General features: G+C 39.8%; 1 protein-coding gene across 1 annotated transcript in view; it reads left to right on the forward strand.

Annotated features, from left to right (window-relative positions):
- Positions 1–19,917: 19,917 nt before the first annotated feature.
- The window catches only part of LOC148371056 (growth factor receptor-bound protein 10-like), an 80,363-nt gene continuing 76,787 nt past the window's right edge, over positions 19,918–23,493 (forward strand). Inside the window, exon 1 of the mRNA XM_088328930.1 lies at positions 19,918–20,031. The gene's annotated coding sequence lies outside the window, so the exon portion shown is untranslated. The remainder of the gene's footprint in view (positions 20,032–23,493) is intronic.

The following is a 23,493-nucleotide window of genomic DNA, read 5'->3' on the forward strand; positions in this document are numbered from 1 at the left end:
TGTTCTTGGTTTAAAGGGATAAAAAATGTTAACTTGATTTGTATTTAGGATTTATTTGCCTGACCTTTAAAAATGGAAAGAGGTCTCTTTATTGTATTTATGTGTCTCCTGACCGAGCACAGTTGTATGAGAGAGAGAGAAGAGCTGCTCTATCTAGGTGTAGAAGCATCGCTTCGGTGGAATCGCTGGAGGAGTGATGTATCGATACCGGGACAGTAGTACCGATACGAACCGGCGGCTTGATTAGCATCGATAATATCGATATTTGGATCGCTCCCCCCCCCCTACCGCATACACTCCACTCGGGCCCACTAAACAACTGGAAACGAGCGCGCTCCTCCGTCAGCCGGGTCGCCGCCAGAGAACTGTTTGCTTATCTCAAATTCCTTCTCGTGCAGCTCGAGTCATTCGAGATTCCCCCAGATTGTTTTAATGGACGGTAAGCTCAGCCTTGACCTAGACAAATACGGTTTGGAGATCCTCGGAGAGAGGCTATATATAGGCTTGTCTTTTGGCAGGTGATAACTGATATCCAAAGTGGGCATGAAGGGGAGATCTGGGAACTGTCTGCCTCCCTCTACTCAATACCTCGACTTGGATGAATTTGACATTTTTAACCCTTAATCAACCAAGTAGCAAACAAACCCCTGGAATTTTGTTGTTATTTTGGCCTTGAAAGAGTCAGAATTGTTGTTATGAGTTATTCTTTTTGGCCCCAAACTTTCAATATCCGGCAGTATCCACCCATAACTGTGGTAAAACAATGTAGAAACGGAAATGAAAAAGAAAAACAAAAACGGACTTGGATTTTTCAGGATTCGAAGTAGATTGGAACTGAACATGAACACATTGTCACGGATCCCTTCACCGCAAGGGTCGTCGGGGCAGGACTTCTTGTGGTGTGTCATGGGCACTGTAAGGTTTTAACATTTACTAAACTGCAATCTGACTCCTAATACACTTCACGACATTCTGTCAGAGGCCGGACTAGTAGATTAAAGAGAAAGAAAGAGATAAAGAAATAAGAGAAAGAGGGAAAGAAAAGAAGGAGAGGGCGGGACAAAGAAAGAAAAAGAGAGAGGGAGAGAGCGTGAGAAACAAAAGATAAAAAGTCGTGAGAGAGGGGGGAAAGAAAGGGAGAGGAAGAAAGAAATTCAAAGAGAAATAGAAAGACAGAAGGAGAAAAAAGAGAAAAGAAAGCGCGAAGGGTATGAAGAGAGAAAGAGAAAAGAGAGAAAAAGAAGTTAGAGAAAAAAGAGGTTAAAAGACACCTCTCTGTCTCTGTGAAAGAGACAAAGAGCAACAAAGGAATAGAAAAAGAGAGACACAGAAAGTGAAAACGACAGAGACAGAGTGGGAGAAAAGGGGTGGAAAACAAAGAGAGAGAGAGAGAGAGAGAGAGAGAGAGAGAGAGAGAGAGAGAGCGAGAGAGAGAGGGAGAGATGAATACAAGTACAGTGTCTTTGTGAGAGGCACCTGGCTTTGGCAACATCAAGTTGACATATTTCAACCTGCAGCTTGTTTTTCCCTTGCACTTCTCTGAGTGTTGTCTTGCGGGCAGGATTCAATCCCTTAGCGGGCCTGATTTGGCCCGCAGGCCGCCTGTTTGACACCTGTGTTCCAAAGTCAGGGAAATTATTGAGCCGAGCGCCGCATATAGTCCACATATTAATTCATTTATCCGAATCACATCGTTGAAGAAATCAGGTCTCTGTCCGTGTCAATTTCAATCGTGTGCAGGAGACATACTGACGAGACTCCGGGGGCTCCTCTGTTATAATTCTTGCCGATGGAATGTTTACGCCCCATGACCAAGCCTCTGGCTGATTGGTCCGCGCCGTGTTGGTGCAATTATCCCAACAGTCCTTCGAAGCATTGGGAGAAGGGTGATAGGTCATCGCCCTTGCCCCTAGGCGAGGTGATAAGTCGTTGTTATCTACACAAACAGCTTAGAGTTTGCCCTCAAACACTGAAGTCAGATTTTAGAACAAGTATATTTGACTTTATGTAAGATAATACACTGTATAAAATAGTATATAGCTTCAGCACTCATGCCTCTATTAGGGTTTGCTCCCCCACATGAAACAGATAGTACAGTGGAACCTCGGTTCTCGACCATAATCCGTTCCCGAACCCTGTTCGAAAACCGATTTGTTCGATCACCTAAATCGTTTTTCCCATTAAAAGTAATGTAGAATCGTTTTAATCCGTTCCAACACCCTGAATGTTTACCATGAACGTAAACATGAAGCTAACCCAGGCTAATCGTACGTTAGCGTTAGCGTAATCTTCCGTCCGAAAGATTACGCTAACATGAACGTGTAAAAATAAAAAAATCAGGTCGTTTACACGTCATTTAGCACCCGGGTCTCCACAAAAAGTGGCTAGCGCTTCATTGGAAAAGGAGCTCCGTTCCAACACCCTGAATGTTTTACGCAAACAAAGCTAACCCAGGCTAATCGTACGTTCGCGTTATCGTAATCTTCCGTACGAAACATTACGCTAACATGAACGTGTAAAAATAAAAAAAGGATTATGAATAGGATTTCTTACCTTTGTGGTGGACGGTGGGGAGAGAAAAATCATCAAAAGTTTTTCAACCTCTTTCAAAACTTGCGGCAGTTGCTTGCTTATAGCGCTAACTTCCTTAGCCGCATCACTCGATTTCACAGCCTCCTTATTCTTTACTATCATACTGATAGTAGATTTAGCCACGCTGTATTCACTAGCAAGATCGGAAATTCGTACACCTCTTTCATATTTAGCTATTATGTCTTTCTTAAAGGCAATAGTTGTATGAACAACTTGTTTTTTTTCACCTGTCCTGCTTGTACCGACCTTCTTCGGAGGCATAATTAGGGGATAAAACACCCGTACGCCGCTCAGCATCGCACCCTAGCGTACCGGCGTTCGAACTCCGATTTTTTGACCGAACAGCGAAGCAAGAATTTCTCTAAATTTTTGGTCGAACACCGATTTGTCCGAACTGAGAGGCGTTCGAAAACCGAGGTTCCACTGTACTGGTTTCCATGGTTAGCAGTAGAGGGAGAGCCTGATCTGACTCAGAAACAGCGCCTTCATCATCTGGTTGCCATTGTTGTCGGTGTAAAGCAGTGTTTCTCAAGAAGTGGGGGTGGGCCCTGCGTTTGATCTGGGTTGTTTTTCTTTTCTTTTTTTCATTTTTCAACTGTCCTAGAATAAAGTACAACTGGACCTCCATTACACTGGGAAGCAATAGCACTCTCACAGTGGCAAGAGCTTTTCTTCTTCCTAGGGGGGCATGATAGGAAATAATTGAGAAGCGTCATACCCTTAGCAGCAGCGTGGCACATACTGATACTAGAGCCTACATGACTGGGGAAAACTGCTTAGTAAATCTTTATTTTTTTATTTGACGATTTTTTTTTAATTTAGGTGACCCAGAACTTTTTGGCAAGTTCAGGCGACCGATTACGTTTTTCTTAAATTGATTACGAGTCAGGAGGTCACTGCCCAAAATATCTTTCTTTTTACAAGTCATTAGATGAACAAAAATCTTCTTTTTATTACTATCGTAAGACAAGGTAAACTGGAAGTATGAACTGTTTTACAAAAAACTCTTGCTTTCTAAGTTATCCATATATTGTCAACTATTTTTCACTATGACTAGGCATTTTATGGGCTTGTGTAGTGATCGTGAAGCAATTCCTCTGGGCCCACAGCTTATATCACCTATCAATACCCCGATTCATTGCCCCTTTAACAATCAGAACTAATAAAGTATTTAAACGATTTTTTTGATTAGTTACAGATAACAAAAATATGTTTGACAAAATGCATTACTTATTGTGCCCTATCTGTGTCATTTCTTGCCTGTGATTGGTCCGTTGCCACGCGTGGATGCCTGTACAATACCATTGTGGGAAGTTGCTACCTCGTTGTGGGTGTCGTGGAAAACTAATTTGATTAAATTGTATTTGTTATTTTTAATAACCGTGGCAGGGTTAAAGTAATTTAAATAGTACCTGCACCCCATGGTAACGAGAGCGTTAAAAAAAATGAGGTGAGGCTTAAAGGGAACGAGAAGGTCGGAATAAGGACTGTTCTTTAAAGCGACACTATGCTAATAATTAACCACTAGATGTTGATGTATTCTGTAGTGGCACCAGAAACACAAAAATGAATACAATCAACGAAGACTCAGAGGGACCAAACTCCAAATTTTTGTAGCCTTGGCAGCAGAATGGCAGACAATCATGTTGGCTCCAAATTGGTGCGTCACGACCAAAAATTGGGACGCAGACCCTTTTTCAGCTAATATGAAGAAGAAACTGAGGGTCAATTACACAGTTGATGGTGATAATGCCCTGCTTGATCTCCTGTACAGTCAAATGGCGCCATCCCAATCGTGTTTGATAGGGATCGCATCTCATTTTATTTGACTATGTTTGTTTTATTTCCTTTATCTTCCCATAATAAAGGGTCCCAAGAAGTTGAGTGATAAGGGGAAGGAAAATTGTAAAACAGTGACATAAGGTAATGATTGCAAAATATTATACGAATGTCTTCCATTAAAGCATTGCTTGATGTTACAGTAAATGTTTTTTTTTAAATCAATTTCTAGCTTTTTACTAGTATAACGATCCTTATTATTTACACACTTAAGTCATTGTCATTGTTTAAGTACACGATTTTCTAATATTTTCGGTATGATTTTCTTTCAATATGTGGCCATTTTAAAACCGTTTTAGGGGTCGCTTCTATGTGATGTAGGTTTATATGTGAGTATATACTGTGCTTTGGTTTTGCTGGTTATCTTAGTTTAAAAAAAAAGAATATACATTCTATTACCTGCTTTAAACTGGGACATTTGTGTAATAGTACATGTATCTTTGCTTATTATTCAAATCAATATGAGTTTTTTTAATTAATGAAGTTTTTTTTGCCATTAAGAAGTGCTAAATAGTACACTTTGACTCTTTAAGTGTCTTTTCCCATTTTACTAGTTTTTTTAAATAGAAAACTAGGAAAAAATATTTCATTTTATGTTTTTTTTTTCATTTTACTAGTGATACAAGTTAAAATACAGCAACATGAAAAAAAAATAAATCACTTAAAATAAATTTAAGTATTTTTCTTACTTGAAAAACTATTCAACGTTTTCAATGCTTTGAAAATATTTGGAATAAATATAAAATTACTTTTTACTTTTAATATAGGAATAGGTTTATACAGAGCTTTTTGCTTTGTGGTTGCTTTTGGGTCCATTATGTCTCTTTCAACGTTGAGTTGCCGACCCCTGGGTTCAACTAAGCTAGGGTAGCTAGCTGCTAAATATACTATATTTCAGCAATGTCTCTCTTCTCAGGTGGGCCAACTCCGAATTTCTAGCTTTGATTTTCCATGTTACGCTTTAGCATTTAGTCTTTATTCTATGGCAAGGATCTTTTCTAATCACATATGTTCAAAAACATTAGGGAAGAAAATATTTTCATGTGTGGCATTGAATTATTAGTTGAGTAAATGCAGTTTTACACTTGAACCAACTCACCATGTTACCAAAACTCAACACTGCCCTCGTGCAGGTGGAGAGAGCATTTGGTTTGCATTTATTGAGAAAACACAACTTTTGATATAAATGACCTAGAAGGGTGCTCCTTTTTCTTGATATTTAGAAATTGCGAACCGGACTAAATCATCCAACGGACCGTATCCCATACCTACTTTGAACCTGTCTGTTGTTTTACTTGGCTCTTCATAATGCTGTCTGTTCTCCAGTGTCTCCTTTCGCAGACCTCTGAGCCTATCACAGAGCAGGTGCATTTCAACTGACACAGGTACACTCTGTTTGTTATTTTTAGTCATTTAGGTCTACGTTGGATTATTTAAAAGTAATCGGGGAACTTCTGGAGTAAATTGGCTGAGCTGAGAGAACAGGAGGCTAATATTTACGCAACATTTACTTTTCATTTTTTTCATTGGAAAGATACAATAAAGATTTAGTTCCACTTCTGCATCGTGTCTGACATATTTTTAGAAAATATTTTCAGTTTTTTAGTTTTAATTTTGAAGCCTGAAAGGTGGCAAAATGATTTAGAGTTTTTTGGGGGGTGGCGATACTTTCGCCACGCACTGTTCACGCTGATAAGAAAAATGCTGAAAGGAGTAATTCCCTCTTTACTTCATTTCTCCTTAGTTGGCAAGGGGGTTGGGTGCCAGGTCACCGAGGATTTATTTATGCGTGCAGCGAGTTATTGAGTTGAGGAGAAATTAAATTCCTCAAACGATTATTGCTCGTTCCACCCCCCTCCCGACACTTCCTGTATGCTCATAAAAGAAAAGACTTGCAGGTGCTGGTGGAACATTGCTGATGTTTTCCTTAAAAACTCAATCCGGGTACCGATGCCAAATGGAAGGGTGGCGTTCCATCCGATTTGCACGGCCAAGCCAAATATCTACCTGGCGAAATTTATGACAACCCTTTAAAAATTTCTGCCTTTGATTTGGAGAAAAACATCTCGTGGTTGGTTCACGCAGACCTCATTTGACTTGCGGACGTGACAAAGACGAGACTTCAACAGCTGCTTGGTTAAAGGGTATATTTCCCCCCTAGATGTCGCTGTAGTGTGCCGTGCAACCGAAATGTGATGTTCAAATGCACAAGGGAAAATACAAATAACATAAATTAAAAGTCAGCAAACCAGATGATTTTTTTCTTCATTTTTAGCCCAGCCTTTCACAAGGTTTCCTGGGTTTCGAGTACCCGTAGCAGCAAGATGGCAGAAGATCTAGGCAAGGCTTATGTTATGTAAAATAGATACAAATTCCTCAACCTACAAGTAATTGAAAATGCGCGTTTATAGAATTTCATTTTTCTTTTCAAGTAATTTATTATTTATATCAAGATTGCTTTATTAACCATAAAATATTACACACTGTCAACTGAAGTCATGTTTATTTGTATAGCCTTTGATCACAAAAATGCTTATGTTATACAGCGGTACCTCTAAGTTTAATTCGTTCTTGAAGTAGCTTTGTAACCTTAAACATTTGTAAGTAGAGACATCTTTTGAATGTAAATGTATTAATCTGTTCCAAGCCCCGCAAAAGTATGATATATTTTTTAATAAATGGTCAAAAGGCAACAGAACATGAAACAAATGCATGTTAAAATTAGATGAGCGCACAATAAACGTGAAACGAAAGGCACATAATGTAAAAAGACAAAGAATAAAGGAAAAAAAAAAAATGTTCATTTACCTTTAACTTTGACTGGGGACACGAAGAGCATGCAGGGATTCACGCATATGCACCGTTTTCCAGGTAGAACTCTGGGATTGGTGAATGGCAGCGCGCATTGTACTATACTTTTGACTTTGTATCCTGAAACGCCTTTGAAACTAGAGGCAGTATTTTCTCGTCAGGTACTTTGTAACCTGAAACCTTTGTATGTAGAGACATTTGTAAGTAGAGGTACCACTGTATTACACCATCCCCGGATCTGAAACCTACATGAAGGCAAAGCAAAACTCACAAACCTCAGCATGAGGAAAACAATGAAACCTTGAGAAGGGACCGCACATGAGATCATCCACCTTCCGACAAACAATACACGGACATCATCAACATGATTTCCTGTTCCGAATCTTGAACGGTGCAGCAGGTTTTAGATGATAGCGTACATCGGATTTTGAATATAAGTGTATTTGAAGCCTCGATGAAACACTTCCACTGTGGTTGCAGCTCAACTCTCAGAGGGACGAGCATTCCACAGCACCAGGACTCGAATGGAGAACGCACTTCTTGCAGATTTCTTCTTGGGTCGTGGAATCACTAGTAGACCAGCAGTTTTTGAGCTAATGCTTTGACCAGGAACATAGGGGGAAATTAAATCAGAAAATATGAGGTGGCAAGTCCTTGCAAGTTTTGTATAATACAAACAGAAACTTAAAATCACGTCTTAAACGAACAGGAAGCCGGTGCAGGTCAGCTAAAATCGGGGTGATGTGATCAACCTTTCTTGTCCAAGTTAAAAGCCTGACTATTGTCTACAAATTAAAGACATCTTACATACTAAATTTCTTCTAATCAAAATTTGGCTGTAAATAATTAGCAAATTATTCAAAATGACACAAAAAAATGTAGTTTTTCAGTATTATTTTTGGGGATGCATGATAACCGTTTTTTTCCTACGGGCCAGTATAAAGCGGCAAGATCGTGCTTACGAAGATTGGTACTGATGCTGATGACCAATGGCTTTTTTGAAGGGCGGTAAAAAATGTCATTCATTTCATATGAAGTATTACCTCGGCTATTGCAGTTAATGGGGGGCTTTGCTGTTAAATTATAATTTTAAAAATACTTTGGCTGTTTTATTGCACAACTTTATGAATTAAGGTACTGATCCACTTCACTATATATGATACTTTGCCGCCATCTTGTGGATGTTAGGGAAAACTGCATGTTCCTTCCAGTTCTGTCCTATCAAAACCGTGAATTGTTTGAAAAAGCACCATGGAGCGCCAAAGACCTACATATTGCTCCTGAGCAGGTTTAGGTGGTGGAGAGGTCCAAGTTTGTTGGTGATAGGAAGCATCTGCCTCTCTTTAGCCAATATAGAGTGCAAAACACAACGCACAATGCGAATCCTTCAAGCAGTGGACCAGCGAAGTAGCGAGGTGTCTGTATATTAATACAAATCTTCACGTATGGTGTTTGAAAAATGCACAATTATACAATTGTACGTATATTTTTGCTTATTATTTACATCTTTAAAAAAAATGGGTTTTTTGTTTTGTTTTTACCACAAATCATACACACTGTCCCTTTAAGGATAAATTGAGGGACGAATTGCTTTTCTTCAATTTTCCCCCTTTTCTTCTTTTTTTCTGCGGACAAACGACAATCGAACACAGGCTTGCGTCACACTTGAGAGGTTCTGTTTTGAGATTTTGTATCAGAGCTTGGTCAAATTGACACATTCTCCATATGCCTCCGTGCACTAAGGCTTCCTCCCACATTCCAAAACATGCATTGTAAAGTTAACACGTTGCCTGCCAGCCCCGGAGAAATGCATCATTAGACTGAATGAGTCAAAAATCTCAGAAGTACATAAGTGTGACATTTATTGTTGTTTGTCCCCGTTGAGCGACTCAAAATATGCAAATAAGACGTTTATAAGTCCTTTCATGCTCGTGCTGGAAAGGGATTGCCTCATGTGTGGCCCCTTCTCAAGGATTCCAATTTTCCTCATGCTGTTATTTTAGCTCTTCCTTGCCCTCATGTACAATGCCTAGCAAAATTATAGGATTATAGTTTACGGCCCCTGTCTCAATTTAAAAGTTAAAGGGACAGTGTGTATTATTTACCCACTAGATGTGATCGTAATTTGTCGTGCCACCGAAAACCGGTTCTAAAAGCACAACGGAAGAGGACAAGATACGGAGTTTTGAAGTAACTAAAGCACACCCTAATTACTTTTGAAAAGAAGACAAATAGGAAAAGAAAAAAGTAAAGTAAAAAGAAGGCCATTGTCCTTTGTTGTTTCCATTTACCCCACTTTTCTTTGGATTTTTCTTCTTTGCCTCTTTTTTCTAATTTCTTCTTCCCTATTTCTTATTCCTTCAAAAAAATATTCCCTTCTTTTTGTCTGCTTTGTGAAAGGCTGGGTAGAAATTGGAAGAAAACGGGTGCTTTTTGCTCACTCTTAGGCTCCGTGGTTGGAAGTCTTCCTTGAACTTAATCTTGGTTGTACTACACATTACAGTGACATCTAGGGGGTGAATATAGAACACTTTAACATTAAGTGCGATGGAATTTTTTTTAATCCACGTTGTTTTTGTGGTACAACCTTAACTGGACCCTAGCATCAGCTGCCACCAACTTTATTGAGTTTCAGACGAGTGCTCTACATTTTCGGCCCAAACAAGGAGAAAACTAATCAGAGAAGCAACCAAGAGACCCATGATCACATTGGATGACTTGCATGCATACACAGCTTAGGTAGGACAATCTGTGCATAAGTCAACCATTAGTCATACTCTGCATAAATCTGCCCTTTATGGAGGAGTGCCAAAAAGAAAGACCTTTCATTTAACTTTTGCAAGAGGCCACAAGGGAGACACAAATAGCATGTGGAACAAAGTGCTTTGGTGAGATGAGACCAAAATTGAACGTTCTGGGCTCAATACAAAGCATTACCTTTGGCGTAAGAGGAACATTGCACATCAGCCTGAAAACAAATTCCCCACTGTCAAACATTGTGGCGGCAGCATCATGGTGTGGGGTTGCTTTTTTCAGCAGGGACTGGCAAGATCGTGGAGCCAAATTGATGGAGCCAAATAGAGGATGATTCTGGCAGAAGGTCTGTTGGAGTCTGCAAGGGACCTAAGAATGGCATGCAGGTTGACCATCAAACAGGACAACGGCCCTAAACATAAAGCCAAATCTACAATGGAATGGGGTACAACTAACAACAGTGTTAGAATGACCAACCCAAAGTCCAGACCTAAATTCTATGGAGTATTTGTGCTAAGGTCTAAAAAATGCTGTGCCCAAATGATCACCATCAAATCTTAAAGGGACAGTGTGTAATACTTAGTGCCTCATATTGGTACAAAAAAAATCATTCAGTAGAAAAAAAACATTGATTTGAATGCAAGGCAAAAATACATGAACTATCATACCGATGTTATAATGTATAAATATTCATAGGTTGAGAAATTTGTATTCCTTTTACATAGCGGGATCCATACCTAGTAGTCCCTGCCAAGTTTGTCCGGCATCTTGCTGCTATGCTGTGCTTATATGGCAACTGCATCGATCCCCACAGGCAATACAGTGCCATATAGTGGTTCAATATTACACAATGTACCTTTGAGGAACTTAAGCTGTTTTTGTAAGAGAGAAAGGGCAAATATTTATCTTTTAGGATCAGCAAAACATATAGAGAGATACCCGAGAAGACTTGTGGCTGTGAATGCAGCAAAATGATGATGCGCAAATTATTAACTCAAACGGGGCCAATACTTTTGCTGAGACTACTTTTACTTTTTTAAATCTTTTAGCACAATATAAAATGTTGAATAAATTTGGTTTCTTTTTCACGATTGTGTTTCACATGTTAGTGATTCTTACCGATACGCAGGTAGGCCTTGCATGGCTGACGTCGCTATCGGTGTGTGAGTGTGTGTGTAAATGGGTAAATGTGAAACACATTGTAAAGTGCTTTTAGAGGTCTTCAGTGACTTCAGTGCAGCCCGGTCATCCTGGAAGGGGGACTACCACTTGTGAGGCCCCTTCTCAAAGTTCCTTTTTTTCCTTATATTAAGCTTTTGAGTTTTTCCTTGCCTTCATGTTGGTTTTAGATCAGGGGATGGTGGAATGGTGGTCTGTGCGGCCCTTTAAGACATTTTGTGATAAAGGGCTCTACAAATAAATGTGACTTGACTTGAAAAGCGCTTTATAAATGTAGTCCATTTACCAATTACCATTTTTCATCTGGTGTATCAGTTTGAAGCCTGGAATATGGCAATGCGTGAATAAGTTCTGGGGGGAAGAAACCCCCAGTCTATGCAAAGCTTCAGGTATGATCCCAAAAGGTGGGAGAGCATGAATTTATGTCACATCACCCTATTTCTTCTCACCCTTGCGGGTGCGGGTCGAGCGGACCTCCCACGGCCTTGGAGGTCGCCTATCTATTTCCCAATGAGGTGCCTGTGGATTCTCTTCTCTTGTAAACACAGTCGCGCTTCTCCTTATGTTTTGAAAACAAAGTGCCGGCCCCATGTGTTTGCGGACCGACCCATTTCGGTGGGAATGATCGAGCTGTTTCTACCATTGCGTAACATTTTATGACACTTGGCCCGTGAACGCAAACAGGCGGAGTAGTGGGACGCTGCAATCAGTCAACAAGAGTGCAAGGCAGAGGGGGAAATATTGCTCAAAAAGTGAGATTTTCCTGGAAGGGCACTGTTGTCTCAAGCGCATTTAAGCACATTGGTCAACTGGTCTGACTTCGGGATCCATCATTCCGCCATAATGACAAGCTGCAACCCAAATCGAGAAGAAACTTCTACTTCTCATATGTATCCATATAAAGCAGAGGTACTAGAATATAGTCACTTTTTCTTAAAAACAAAATGACCGGCAAAACCAAAACGACTTCAAGTACCGTATATACTCGCATGTAAGCCTACATCCCACATAAGCAACCCCCTAAAAATGCTTTCAAATATCCACATACTTAAATAAATTCAAAATATGAAAAAGTGCGTACCTAACATAACTATCCGACTATGTAGTTAACAAAGACAAGCAGAACAGTGCGGCGTTGTGGGCAATGTTCCCTTTTAATTTTCCTTACGGGTCTGAGCGTTCACACAAAGTCGGTGAGCAACGCTTGAAACAACAGTGAGCAACCATAATCCCAAGTGTGGCAACTAAATCATTATCAAACATGTCCAAGACTTGACATCACGTTACATTTTGCTGAGTTTCCGGCAATGCAAAATGATTTTTCTCTTTTGAATGAATTGACTCATGTACTATTGCAAAGGTTGTACGGCCTATAAACGTCGTTTGTTCTCACAATTCTTTCACAAGATATCCATTTCTTTTTATCTCCTGATATATTTTGTCGCATGATATTAACATTTTTGGGGGCTTATTTAGTCGGTTGCAAGATACAGAACTGTACTCAATCACATTTTTTAGTGGAAGTACAATGTTGGCAACAAGATTCACTTGATATAATTGGAAATTATTTGAATGCAACACAAACTTTTTCTTCTTTTTTCCGTATTTTTTCTACTTTTTTTTAAATCCCTTTAAAAAAAAATCTCATTGTGTTTAGTTTTTAGAGCTGTTAATTTTTCCTTTTTGTTACTTTTTTCCTACATTTCTTTCTTTTCTTTTTTTCTGGCTTTTTTCTAAATTTTCCGTTCTTTTTTTCTCTTCCTTTTGTTTCTTTTTTTTCTCAGCTTTTCACTACTTTTTCATTTTGGTATTTTTTTCTTTTTTGTTCTATTCCCCCTTCCTTTAAGTCATTTTGTGCATAAATTTACATAATATTTGGTCATGTTGGGATTAAAGAAGCTAAAACAACCCGAAGAGCCGTTTAGGACCCGAAAGATAGATAGATAGATAGATAGATAGATAGATAGATAGATAGATAGATAGATAGATAGATAGATAGATAGATAGATAGATAGATAGATAGATAGATAGATAGATAGATAGATAGATAGATAGATAGATGGATAGACAGATATTGAAATTTAGATGAGATACATTTAAATAAGATACATTTAGATTAACGTACTGGTAAATAACTAAAAGTATAATATTTTAAACCATCTACGGTACCTTCCAGCAAAGCTTCAATGGCAGACAATCGTTTCCTTCTTCGACTCAATCAATTGTGTTACTGTTTTTGACTTTTCCTTACCCATCCCACTACCTTTCCTGCGGCCCACTATTATGGGCAGAAAAAGGAAACAAAACCAACAAAATCATAATAAAATGAGATGTGGTCCCTCTCAAGCTTGTTAGAGTTATTGTACCAAAGCAAAGGCCTGACCCACATGTTAAGAAACACTGCTTTATGATATCATTGTTCTAACCTCATACATTATATTCCATGACGTTAGAAAATCATTAGCTTTTTTTTTTACAAGCCTAGCTCGTGTTCGCACACGGTAGGGCGGAGGGTGCTGCAAGACTTGTGATTGGCCCCTGGAGAAGGTCCAATGTGACCACTCGATGATGTGTGAAAGGGAGGAGACAGCGAGGATTAGCTATCCTAGTTACCGTCCAAACCATTTTGGCCCTGGTTAGATTTACTATGACAGCATCTATCTATCTATTAATCTATCTATCTATCTATCTATCTATCTTCCTATGTTCTCACTTCTACTTTTTCTCTATCTTTATATATCTGTTTCTCTTTGTTTCTCTTTTTTTATCCCTATCTTTTTCTCTTATTATCTCTCTCAGTTTATCTCCTTTCTCCTTTTTTTTTTCTTCCTTCCATTATCTGCGCCGCTTATCCTCAGTAGGGTCGCGGGGGAGCTGGAGCCCATCCCAGCTATTTTAGGGCAATGGGCAGGGGACACTGCGCGATGATTGCTGGGATGGGCTCCAGCACCCCCGCGACCCTACTGAGGATAAGCGGTGTAGCTAATGAGATGAGATGAGATGTTCGAAAAGGGGTAGTCAGAAGCAAATGCTTATATTCCCTACCCCTTCATCTTCCTATTAAACACACCAATGATATAACAACAATAGTAATAATATTAATAATAACAATTATGATATAACAATAGCAACAATAACACAAAGTTAACCATAGTTCTAGACGCACTATTCCCAATCTCTCGTATCACTCATACCCCATTTTCTTCATGTCTGTATTCTGCCAGGAATGTTTTTTTTTTTGTATTTAAATTTGAACAAGTGAATAGTTGGACAACGTTTTGATCTCGTCTTGTAAATTGTTCCAAAGTTTAACTTCACACACTGTCACACACTGTCACAGACCAGAACGGACACAGGACTCAATAGCGTACGTTTCTCAGTTTTTATTTGTAAAGAGAGGGAGAGTGGGGCTTGCTTGCTTGATCGGAAGACTGACGGAAAACAGGAGCGAGAGAGGCGGGAGTGACACTTCCGTGTCGGACGGAGACAGGCGGGAATAGATAGTCGTTGGCCGGGGCTGGAGATCAAAGGCGAGGTCGAGTTTGTAAGTAAGGTCTTAGCTAGGAGGCAGGCAGGTAACGGGGCAAAACGGGTCAGGTAACAGGAGGCAGGCAGAACGGGCGTAATCAGGTCCAGAAACAGGTCAATAACAAAGATCAGGCAGGAAAAAAGTTTAGCAGAAACGGAGTCGGCCGGGAATGCTCACAAAGTGGAATACAACAGTTCGCAACGATCTGACAGTCACTGAAAGGAAGCCGGGGTTTAAAAAGGGAGTGTCCACCAATCAGCTGTCCGGGCTGTTGGCGCCAAACCAGCCGCCGCAGGTGCTCCAAATTGGCAATCACGACACACACACACCTTACCTGGTGGTTCTCACATTTGGGATTATGAATTTACTACAGCCCCTTAAGTTATAATTTCCCTCTTTCCGAATGAATCATTTATGGATTTTTTCTGGCACTATGTTTTTGTTGACCTCTCTTGTTTTAAATCTCTCTCTTGATTTCTCTCTCTCTCTCTCTCCACCCCCTGTCTCTTTTTTTCCTCTCTCCCTTGTTCATCTATCTATCCCTCCTTCACTTCCACCCCACCCTCTCTCTCTCTCTCTCTCTCTCTCTCTCTCTCTATCCATCCATCTCTCTTTCTCTCTCACTCTCTCTTGTTAGGTCTGCTGATGAATGATAAAATGTCGGTTTATTTATAGGAAAATCTGACAGTGCCTCACCAGACACGAACCTCACCGGTAATAATTAAGCAGGAGTGGTGATTTATCAAGCCTGAGGTGCAATAAAGGTTGCTGCAGTGCAAACAAAACTCCGTCCTTGTGGCTGAGCGTTTAGCATGACATCATACTATTGCATTTCACATCTCGTTTGCTTGCAGGGGAAATTTGTTACTGGGGTGGTTTGCGTTGCTTTAGTGCAAGGTTGTCAAGCATGCGGCCCGCAGGCCGGATCAGGCCTGTTAAGAGATTGAATCAGGCGCGCATGACAGCGCTGAGAGAAGCGCAAGAGAAAAATGAGCTGCAGGTTTCAAAAGGTCCGCTCTCTTTGTTTTTTTTTCTCTCTCTCTCTCTCTCTCTCTCTCTCTCTCTCTCTCTCTATCTCTCTCCCTCTCTATCTCTGTGTGTCTCTCCTTCTTTCTCTTTTGTTTGCTCTCTTTTCTCTCTCTGTCACTTTGTTTATCTTTCTATTCTCTCTATCTCTTTGTGTCACTTTTTCTCTCTCTCTCTCTCTCTCTCTCTCCTCTTTCTTTCTCTGTCATTTTTTAATCTCATTCTTTCTCTCCATATTTCCTGTTTTCTTTATCTTTTTCTTTCTTTCTCTCCGACCCTCCTTTTCTTTCATTTTCTCTCTCTTTCATTCTCTCTGATTTTTCTCTCTTTCTCTCTGATTTATTCTTTCTCTTTTTTTGCTCTGTTCGACATGTAACACGGACAAGCCGGGATTCGAACTGGGATCCCTTAATCCTAAAACGATCGCTCTACCTCCTGAGCTACTGCCGCCGCTACTACGAGTTTAGTTGGTAACTAGTTACTTTTACTATACAGGGAGTGCAGAATTATTAGGCAAATGAGTATTTTGACCACATCATCCTCTTTATGCATGTTGTCTTACTCCAAGCTGTATAGGCTCGAAAGCCTACTACCAATTAAGCATATCAGGTGATGTGCATCTCTGTAATGAGAAGGGGTGTGGTCTAATGACATCAACACCCTATATCAGGTGTGCATAATTATTAGGCAACTTCCTTTCCTTTGGCAAAATGGGTCAGAAGAGGGACTTGACAGGCTCTGAAAAGTCAAAAACAGTGAGATATCTTGCAGAGGGATGCAGCACTCTTAAAATTGCCAAGCTTCTGAAGCGTGATCATCGAACAATCAAGCGTTACATTCAAAATAGTCAACAGGGTCGCAAGAAGCGTGTAGAAAAACCAAGGCGCAAAATAACTGCCCGTGAACTGAGAAAAGTCAAGCGTACAGCTGCCAAGATGCCACTTGCCACCAGTTTTGCCATATTTCAGAGCTGCAACATCACTGGAGTGCCCAAAAGCACAAGGTGTGCAATACTCAGAGACATGGCCAAGGTAAGAAAGGCTGAAAAACGACCACCACTGAACAAGACACCCAAGCTGAAACGTCAAGACTGGGCCAAGAAAAATCTCAAGACGGATTTTTCTAAGGTTTTATGGACTGATGAAATGAGAGTGAGTCTGAGTCTTGATGGGCCAGATGGATGGGCCCGTGGCTGGATCGGTAAAGGGCAGAGAGCTCCAGTCCGCCTCAGACGCCAGCAAGGTGGAGGTGGGGTACTGGTATGGGCTGGTATCATCAAAGATGAGCTTGTGGGGCCTTTTCGGGTTGAGGATGCTCAACTCCCAGTCCTACTGCCAGTTTCTGGAAGACACCTTCTTCAAGCAGTGGTACAGGAAGAAGTCCGCATCCTTCAAGAAAAACATGATTTTCATGCAGGACAACGCTCCATCACACGCATCCAAGTACTCCACAGCGTGGCTGGCAAGAAAGGGTCTAAAAGAAGAAAAACTAATGACATGGCCTCCTTGTTCACCTGATCTGAACCCCATAGAGAACCTGTGGTCCCTCATCAAATGTGAGATTTACAAGGAGGGAAAACAGTACACCTCTCTGAACAGTGTCTGGGAGGCTGTGGTTGCTGCTGCACGCAATGTTGATCGTGAACAGATCAAAGCACTGACAGAATCCATGGATGGCAGGCTTTTGAGTGTCCTTGCAAAGAAAGGTGGCTATATTGGTCACTGATTTGTTTTTGTTTTGTTTTTGAATGTCAGAAATGTATATTTGTGAATGTTGAGCTGTTATATTGGTTTCCCTGATGAAAATAAATAATTGAAATGGGTATACATTTTGTTAAGTTGCCTAAGAATTATGCACAGTAATAGTCACCTGCACACACAGATATCCTCCTAAAATAGCTAAAACTAAAAAAGCCCCACTCCAACTTCCAAAATATTCAGCTTTGATATTAATGAGACTTTTGGGTTCATTAAGAACATGGTTGTTGTTCAATAAGAAAATTCATCCTCAAAAATACAACTTGCCTAATAATTCTGCACTCAGTAATTCAGTTACTAACTCAGTTACCTTTTGGAAAAAATGGTAAATGGTCTGCATTTAAATAGTGCTTTGACCTCCCAAAGCGCTTTACAATGTGCTTCACACTTTTCCCTTTTACACACTAACTAACCGATTGCAGCGTCAGCCATGCAAGGGGCCTACCTGCTTATTGGGGGCATTAGGAATTCAGTGTCTTGCCCATGGACACTTCAAGAAGTAGTGAGTAACTAGAACTGTCGCCTCTTTGGATGTGTGAGTGTGTGTGTGTGTGTGTGTGAATGGGTGAGTGTGAAGCACATTGTAAAGTGCTTTGGGAGTCTCCAGTGACTTCAAAAGTGCTATAAAAAATGAATAGAATAGAATAGAATAGAATATAATAATAATAATAATAATAATAATTTCCTTTGTATTGTCATTCTTTGTAAGAACGAAATGTCGATACACCTGACCCGTTGTAGCGAGCCGATGCAGCCGCAGCCAACAGAGGGAGCCGCCATTTTTACCAATGTTATAAGTCTTAGGTATGACTCGGCCGAGGCGCGAACCAGCGACCTCCCAGTCTCAAAGCGGGCGCCTTACCATCTAGGCTACTGAGCTGGTATACCTTTATTGTCATTGTTACAAAATGGGTTAACATATTGTGACAACGAAATTGGGCATGACACTCCAGTTTTACACATTCACAGTGAGTATGAGCCAAGAAGATAAAGGAACAGAGAAGATAAGGTTATAAAACAAGGGGGATAAGGCTATAGTTATAATTTACATGGTATTTACACAAGAAATGTCGGCATGTGGGATGTTACATACAGTGTTGTCGTGATACCGTTGGTATCGTAAGGGTTGTGCAATATTGCATTTGGTGCAAAGTCGTCATAGTGCAAAAAATAGTCAGCATATGCATTGGTGCAAACATAGACTTCATAGTGCAGAAAAAGGAAAAGGAAATGCAGACCATTTACCATTTAAAGTAACATGCCCAGCACTGATTATTACTCTTATACAACACAACTTTAGCATAATATTATATCACTTTGTGTAAGGCAAAGTTTAATTAGTTTAGACATATGTCCTACAAGTAAAGTTTGTCTGGTTGTACCTCTACTTACAAATGTCTTTACCTACAAAAGTTTCAGGTTACAAAGTACCTGACGAGAAAATATTGACTCTAGTTTCAAAGGTGTTTCAGGATACAACGTCAAAAATACAGTACAATGTGTGCTGACATCCGCCGGTCCCAGAGTTCTACCTGGCAACAGGTGAATATGCGTGAATCCTGGCATGCTCTTCGTGTCCCCAGTTAAAGTTAAAAGGTAAATTAGTATTTTTATTAATTCCTTGATATTTTTTTTTTTCATGATGTGCCTCTTGTTTAATGTTTTTTAAGCGGCAATATGATTTTAACATGCATTTGTTACATGTTTTGATGCTCTTTTATGATTAATTGACCAGCCGGGAGTGACGGGAAACTAAGTCGTTGCTGTTATGGACTTTTTGGACATTTTTTTTTTACATATTACCTATGTTTTATTTATTGATGTTTTGAGTGCGAAATTTATTGCACCCTGGTCATCCTGGAAGGGGCATTACCGCTTGTGAGGCTTCCTGTCAAGGTTTCCAAATTTCCTCGTGCTGAGGTTTTTGAGTTTTTCCTTGCCCTCATGTAGGTTTCAGATCAGGGGATTTAGTAATTGTAACCTGTGCAGACATTTGAGAAGATCTGTGTTTAAGGGATATACAAATAAATGTGACTTGACTTGACAAGTCTATTAAAATATGGTCAGACTTTTGCGTGGCTTGGATTGGCGCATTTACATTCAAAAGGTGTCTCTACTTACAAATGTTTCAGGTTACAAAGCTCCTCACAGAACAAATCAAATTCGTAAGTAGAGGTACCACTACCACTGTACTTTAACTAAAGCCAAGACAAGTCCAGGTAAAGCGAATGAGAGGGGCTCGGAATACACGTGCACGCGCTTTGTTCGCCTCCGCGCGTCAGCTGGCGTTGAAGTTACTGCGCGTGCGCGCGTGCTCGCGGGGGGAGGAGAGAGAAGGGGGAGGAGGAGAAAAGCCTCCAAGGTGAAGAGTTTGTAATTTCTGGGCTGGGGAGGAGGAGAAGGAGGAGAAGTAGGGGAAGGAGGAAGGGGGGCGGGGGTCGAGGATAACCCTGTTGAGATCCATAGGAGGACATTTGAGGCTCGCCGCCTCCTCCGACGCTCCAGGCCGCCAGACACCGACACTTGACGACGCTTCCCTCCACCGTAAGAACTTTTTTCTTCACCGTACAGCTATTCGGCTCGGACTCACGACTTGAATCATGGCGCCTTAAAAGTAAACAAGTCACAAAATAAAAAGGAAACGGCGAGCCGCACGGACAACGTGGACTTGTCAAAAATCACGCCGAATGTTGCGTCATGTGTGGAAACGTGTTGTTTACATTTAGCTTAACGCCTCTAGCTTGTTTGCGGCAGTTCGCAAAGAATAAAAACTTGGCTAACGCTAACAAATAAAGTTGCGCCTCTTCATTAGCGACAGTTGAAACTAACAGAGTGTGCAATATATTTGCATGTCATAATCTAAGCTGCTGTCAAAAATAGCTACGCAGCCACAGTAAGTGTATTGTGCATACGGGCCAGTGACCTTACTCCTAAGAAGGGTTGGGAGTTTTACTTTAAAAATGCAATGTTATTAATGACAAAATGAACTCTGGATACCACAACATTGCAGTAATGTGACTTGATCACTTACAAATACTTTTGGTCCTAAATATGCAACTGCAGAAACATAATGTAAGTAAAATCACAACGTTTTCTTAAAGATATATGAACAATGTTTAACAGGGTTCCTGCGGATCCTTGTAAAGTCTTCAAAGGCATTCAATTAATTATTCTAAAAAAGCTTTAATTTGCATTAAAATGGCTTAAATCCACTTTTTGAAAGTCTAAATTTAACACATTAATAAGATTCCTACCTGTTTAAACTAAGAAGATATAGTAACATTTATCCTTTGCAAATAAACATGACTTGATTTGTCTGATTTACCTTTGTGTCAACATTGTGTGACCTCGAGAACAGAACTATCAAACCGCTGATGTGGTTTCAGTCAGGCCTTTCAAAGCGGACGCATGTCTTATGTCTACCCACAATACACTTCTGACAGAGACTTTGGACCATGGGAAATTGTCAATTTAACGAAGTTGCTGTCCGATGAACGTTTTTCGCCATGGCTTAAAGCTGTGCCGGGTAATGTACTAGGAACTATGTATTGTGTGCTAGAAATACTTGTGTTTTTGTTCTGTTTCAATTGTTTTGGTCTTAAATTTAATTTCAAAAGGCAAAACAAAGTCTTGAATTGAACTTGCCTTAACCTGTAGTATGCCTGTTAATCTTGAAACAACAAGAATGCAAACCAAGAAGGGCTGTCACTATAAGAAATTTCTTGAGACGAATAATTGTCACACAAATAATCACGTTTGACGAATTTGTTGTGAACCCCCCTCTGCGTTATATGCTACTAGGACAATATGAGTTTAATATTACATCTACTGTACACCTAAAAAAAAAGCAATTTAAAAGTCAGGAAATAATTAAGGAATCAATTTTAACTTAACATTCATGAAAACACCTGCAACGGTGCAGGATTTCATCCTGTTAGGTTAAAATCTTTTGAGGAACAATCCACAGGTGATGTAACAGGTCGTAAGGTCTTTGACTAAACATTTCAATAACAAAACTTCCACTGTCTTGCTTGTGCTAAACTCAAGTTTGACTTGTTGAAGTGGGGATGCCAATCCTTATTAAAAGCATTTTCATCGGAGGGCCATGCCAGCAACCACACAAAAAAAGTATTAAGTTAACTGCAAAAGAAATAACGCATTTTAAGAAAAAATATCCTCAAACGCATTAGTAGAGCGGAACTGTGCTGACGAATACACACACACATCAGCCGCCTCGTGAAACTGCAATCTTCTGCAAACTCCAACCCAAGAAAGATGAAAAAAGAAGAGTTTATTCAAGTGCGTATAAGAAATACCCGCACTTGCACATGCTGACATAAGCCAGGAGAGGGCGGCAGAGAATATCAAAGTTCCGAATTCCGTAAAGCAGTTTGCAAAGAATAAAAACCTGGCTAACGCTAACAAATACAGTTGTGAGTCTTTGTTAGCGACCATGCACATTTAAACTGACAGTGTGCAAGATATTGGCATGTCGTAATCTAAGCTGTTGTCAAAAATAGCTCCACACTGCACAGCCATAGTTAATGTTTTGTGCTTATGGGCTCGTGACCTAACTCCTAAGGCACGTAATTGACTTTAGAAAACACAGCACTAATTATACATCAACTACAGATACCAAAATTCTTATCTCTATTCTGCAACAGGTGAAAACAAAAGTTAATACTGCAGTACTTTTCAATTCAATGCAATCACATTTAATTACAGAACAATATGTTTATGATATGTAATATTTATATATGTATAATAGATGCCTTCTAATTTTGTAAATTTACTTTGGCACAATGTCCCGAATGTCTCTGTATACTTAAAAGGACATATTGTGTTATTTGACCACTAGATGTCAGTCTACAGTATTATGTCATGCAACCAAAAACGAGTGCTAAAAACGCAAAGAATAGAAACTTTTTAACTCTTTTTATTGAACATTCAAACAACACTACAAAAGTCAACACTTTTCAAGGTAGCAAAAGTGCTTCAGAAATATACATTAAAGAAATAAAGTAAAAAGAAAAATAATAACTATAAAATGGGGACATTCTTAAGTATATCGTGTATTGTTACAGGGACTCGAGGTGACCAAAAACCACACATTTTATTCTCAGTTTTTTTGCCCTACCTCTCTTGAGGTTGTTGGTTTGTGGGGCTACCCTTAGCAGCTAGATGGAGAAGAATCATGTTAACTCTCAATGGGTAAGCCTCATTTTATGGAAAGTAAATACAGATTTCTTGATCTACGAGTATTTTAAACAAATGCACATTTGCATGATAATTAATGCATTTTTGCATATTATTTAAATTACCTTCATTTTTCTAAGAAATATATTTTTTTCACACAGGTGCTAGATAGTGCAAATTGTCCCTTTAAGATTAAACACTGTATTCACTCACTCTCAATTTTTCTAACTGTGATGATGTGAATGTTTCACCTTGCTAGCACACCGAAAATTGATTCAACATTTCATGTAAAAATATTCAAGCGATGACGTTTATAGAATTGTTAAACCACAATCCCTTTCTTGTAAGAATGCAACACATGTTAATCCCTGCGCAATAATCGCATGGTCGCCTTCCTGTTGCATTATGGCATGTTTAAGATCAGGTGACGTTAAGGCTTATCACGAGGCTCGGAAAAGTTGTCCGTTTGACTGAGTTGTGCAGGTGCGTGTAACATCTATGTACAGATGAAAATATTACAAGTTCCTTCAACCCAAAATATTTTCATTTCATAATTCTTTTACGTGCTTCTGGCTGCAGTTTGCATCGTATTGGCAGTGTGCTTCCACTTTGAAAAGCAGATTAATTTTGTCTCTGGCCCTGTCTCTATCTTTTTCTCTTTCCCTCTCTTATCTATTTATCTCTTGCCCTATCTCGCCTTATCTCGCCCTATCTTTATACTCAGTGAGCAAAGCGCGCTCCCCGATTTTGGGAAAAAAACTAATAGTGATTTTTCAAAACAGTCCTGTATTGCAATTTCGATTTTTGGTT

The sequence above is a fragment of the Urocampus carinirostris genome, chromosome 2 (genome assembly GCF_059441175.1).
Source record: "Urocampus carinirostris isolate Australia breed hairy pipefish chromosome 2, RoL_Ucar_1.0, whole genome shotgun sequence".
Taxonomy (NCBI): Eukaryota; Metazoa; Chordata; class Actinopteri; order Syngnathiformes; family Syngnathidae; genus Urocampus; species Urocampus carinirostris.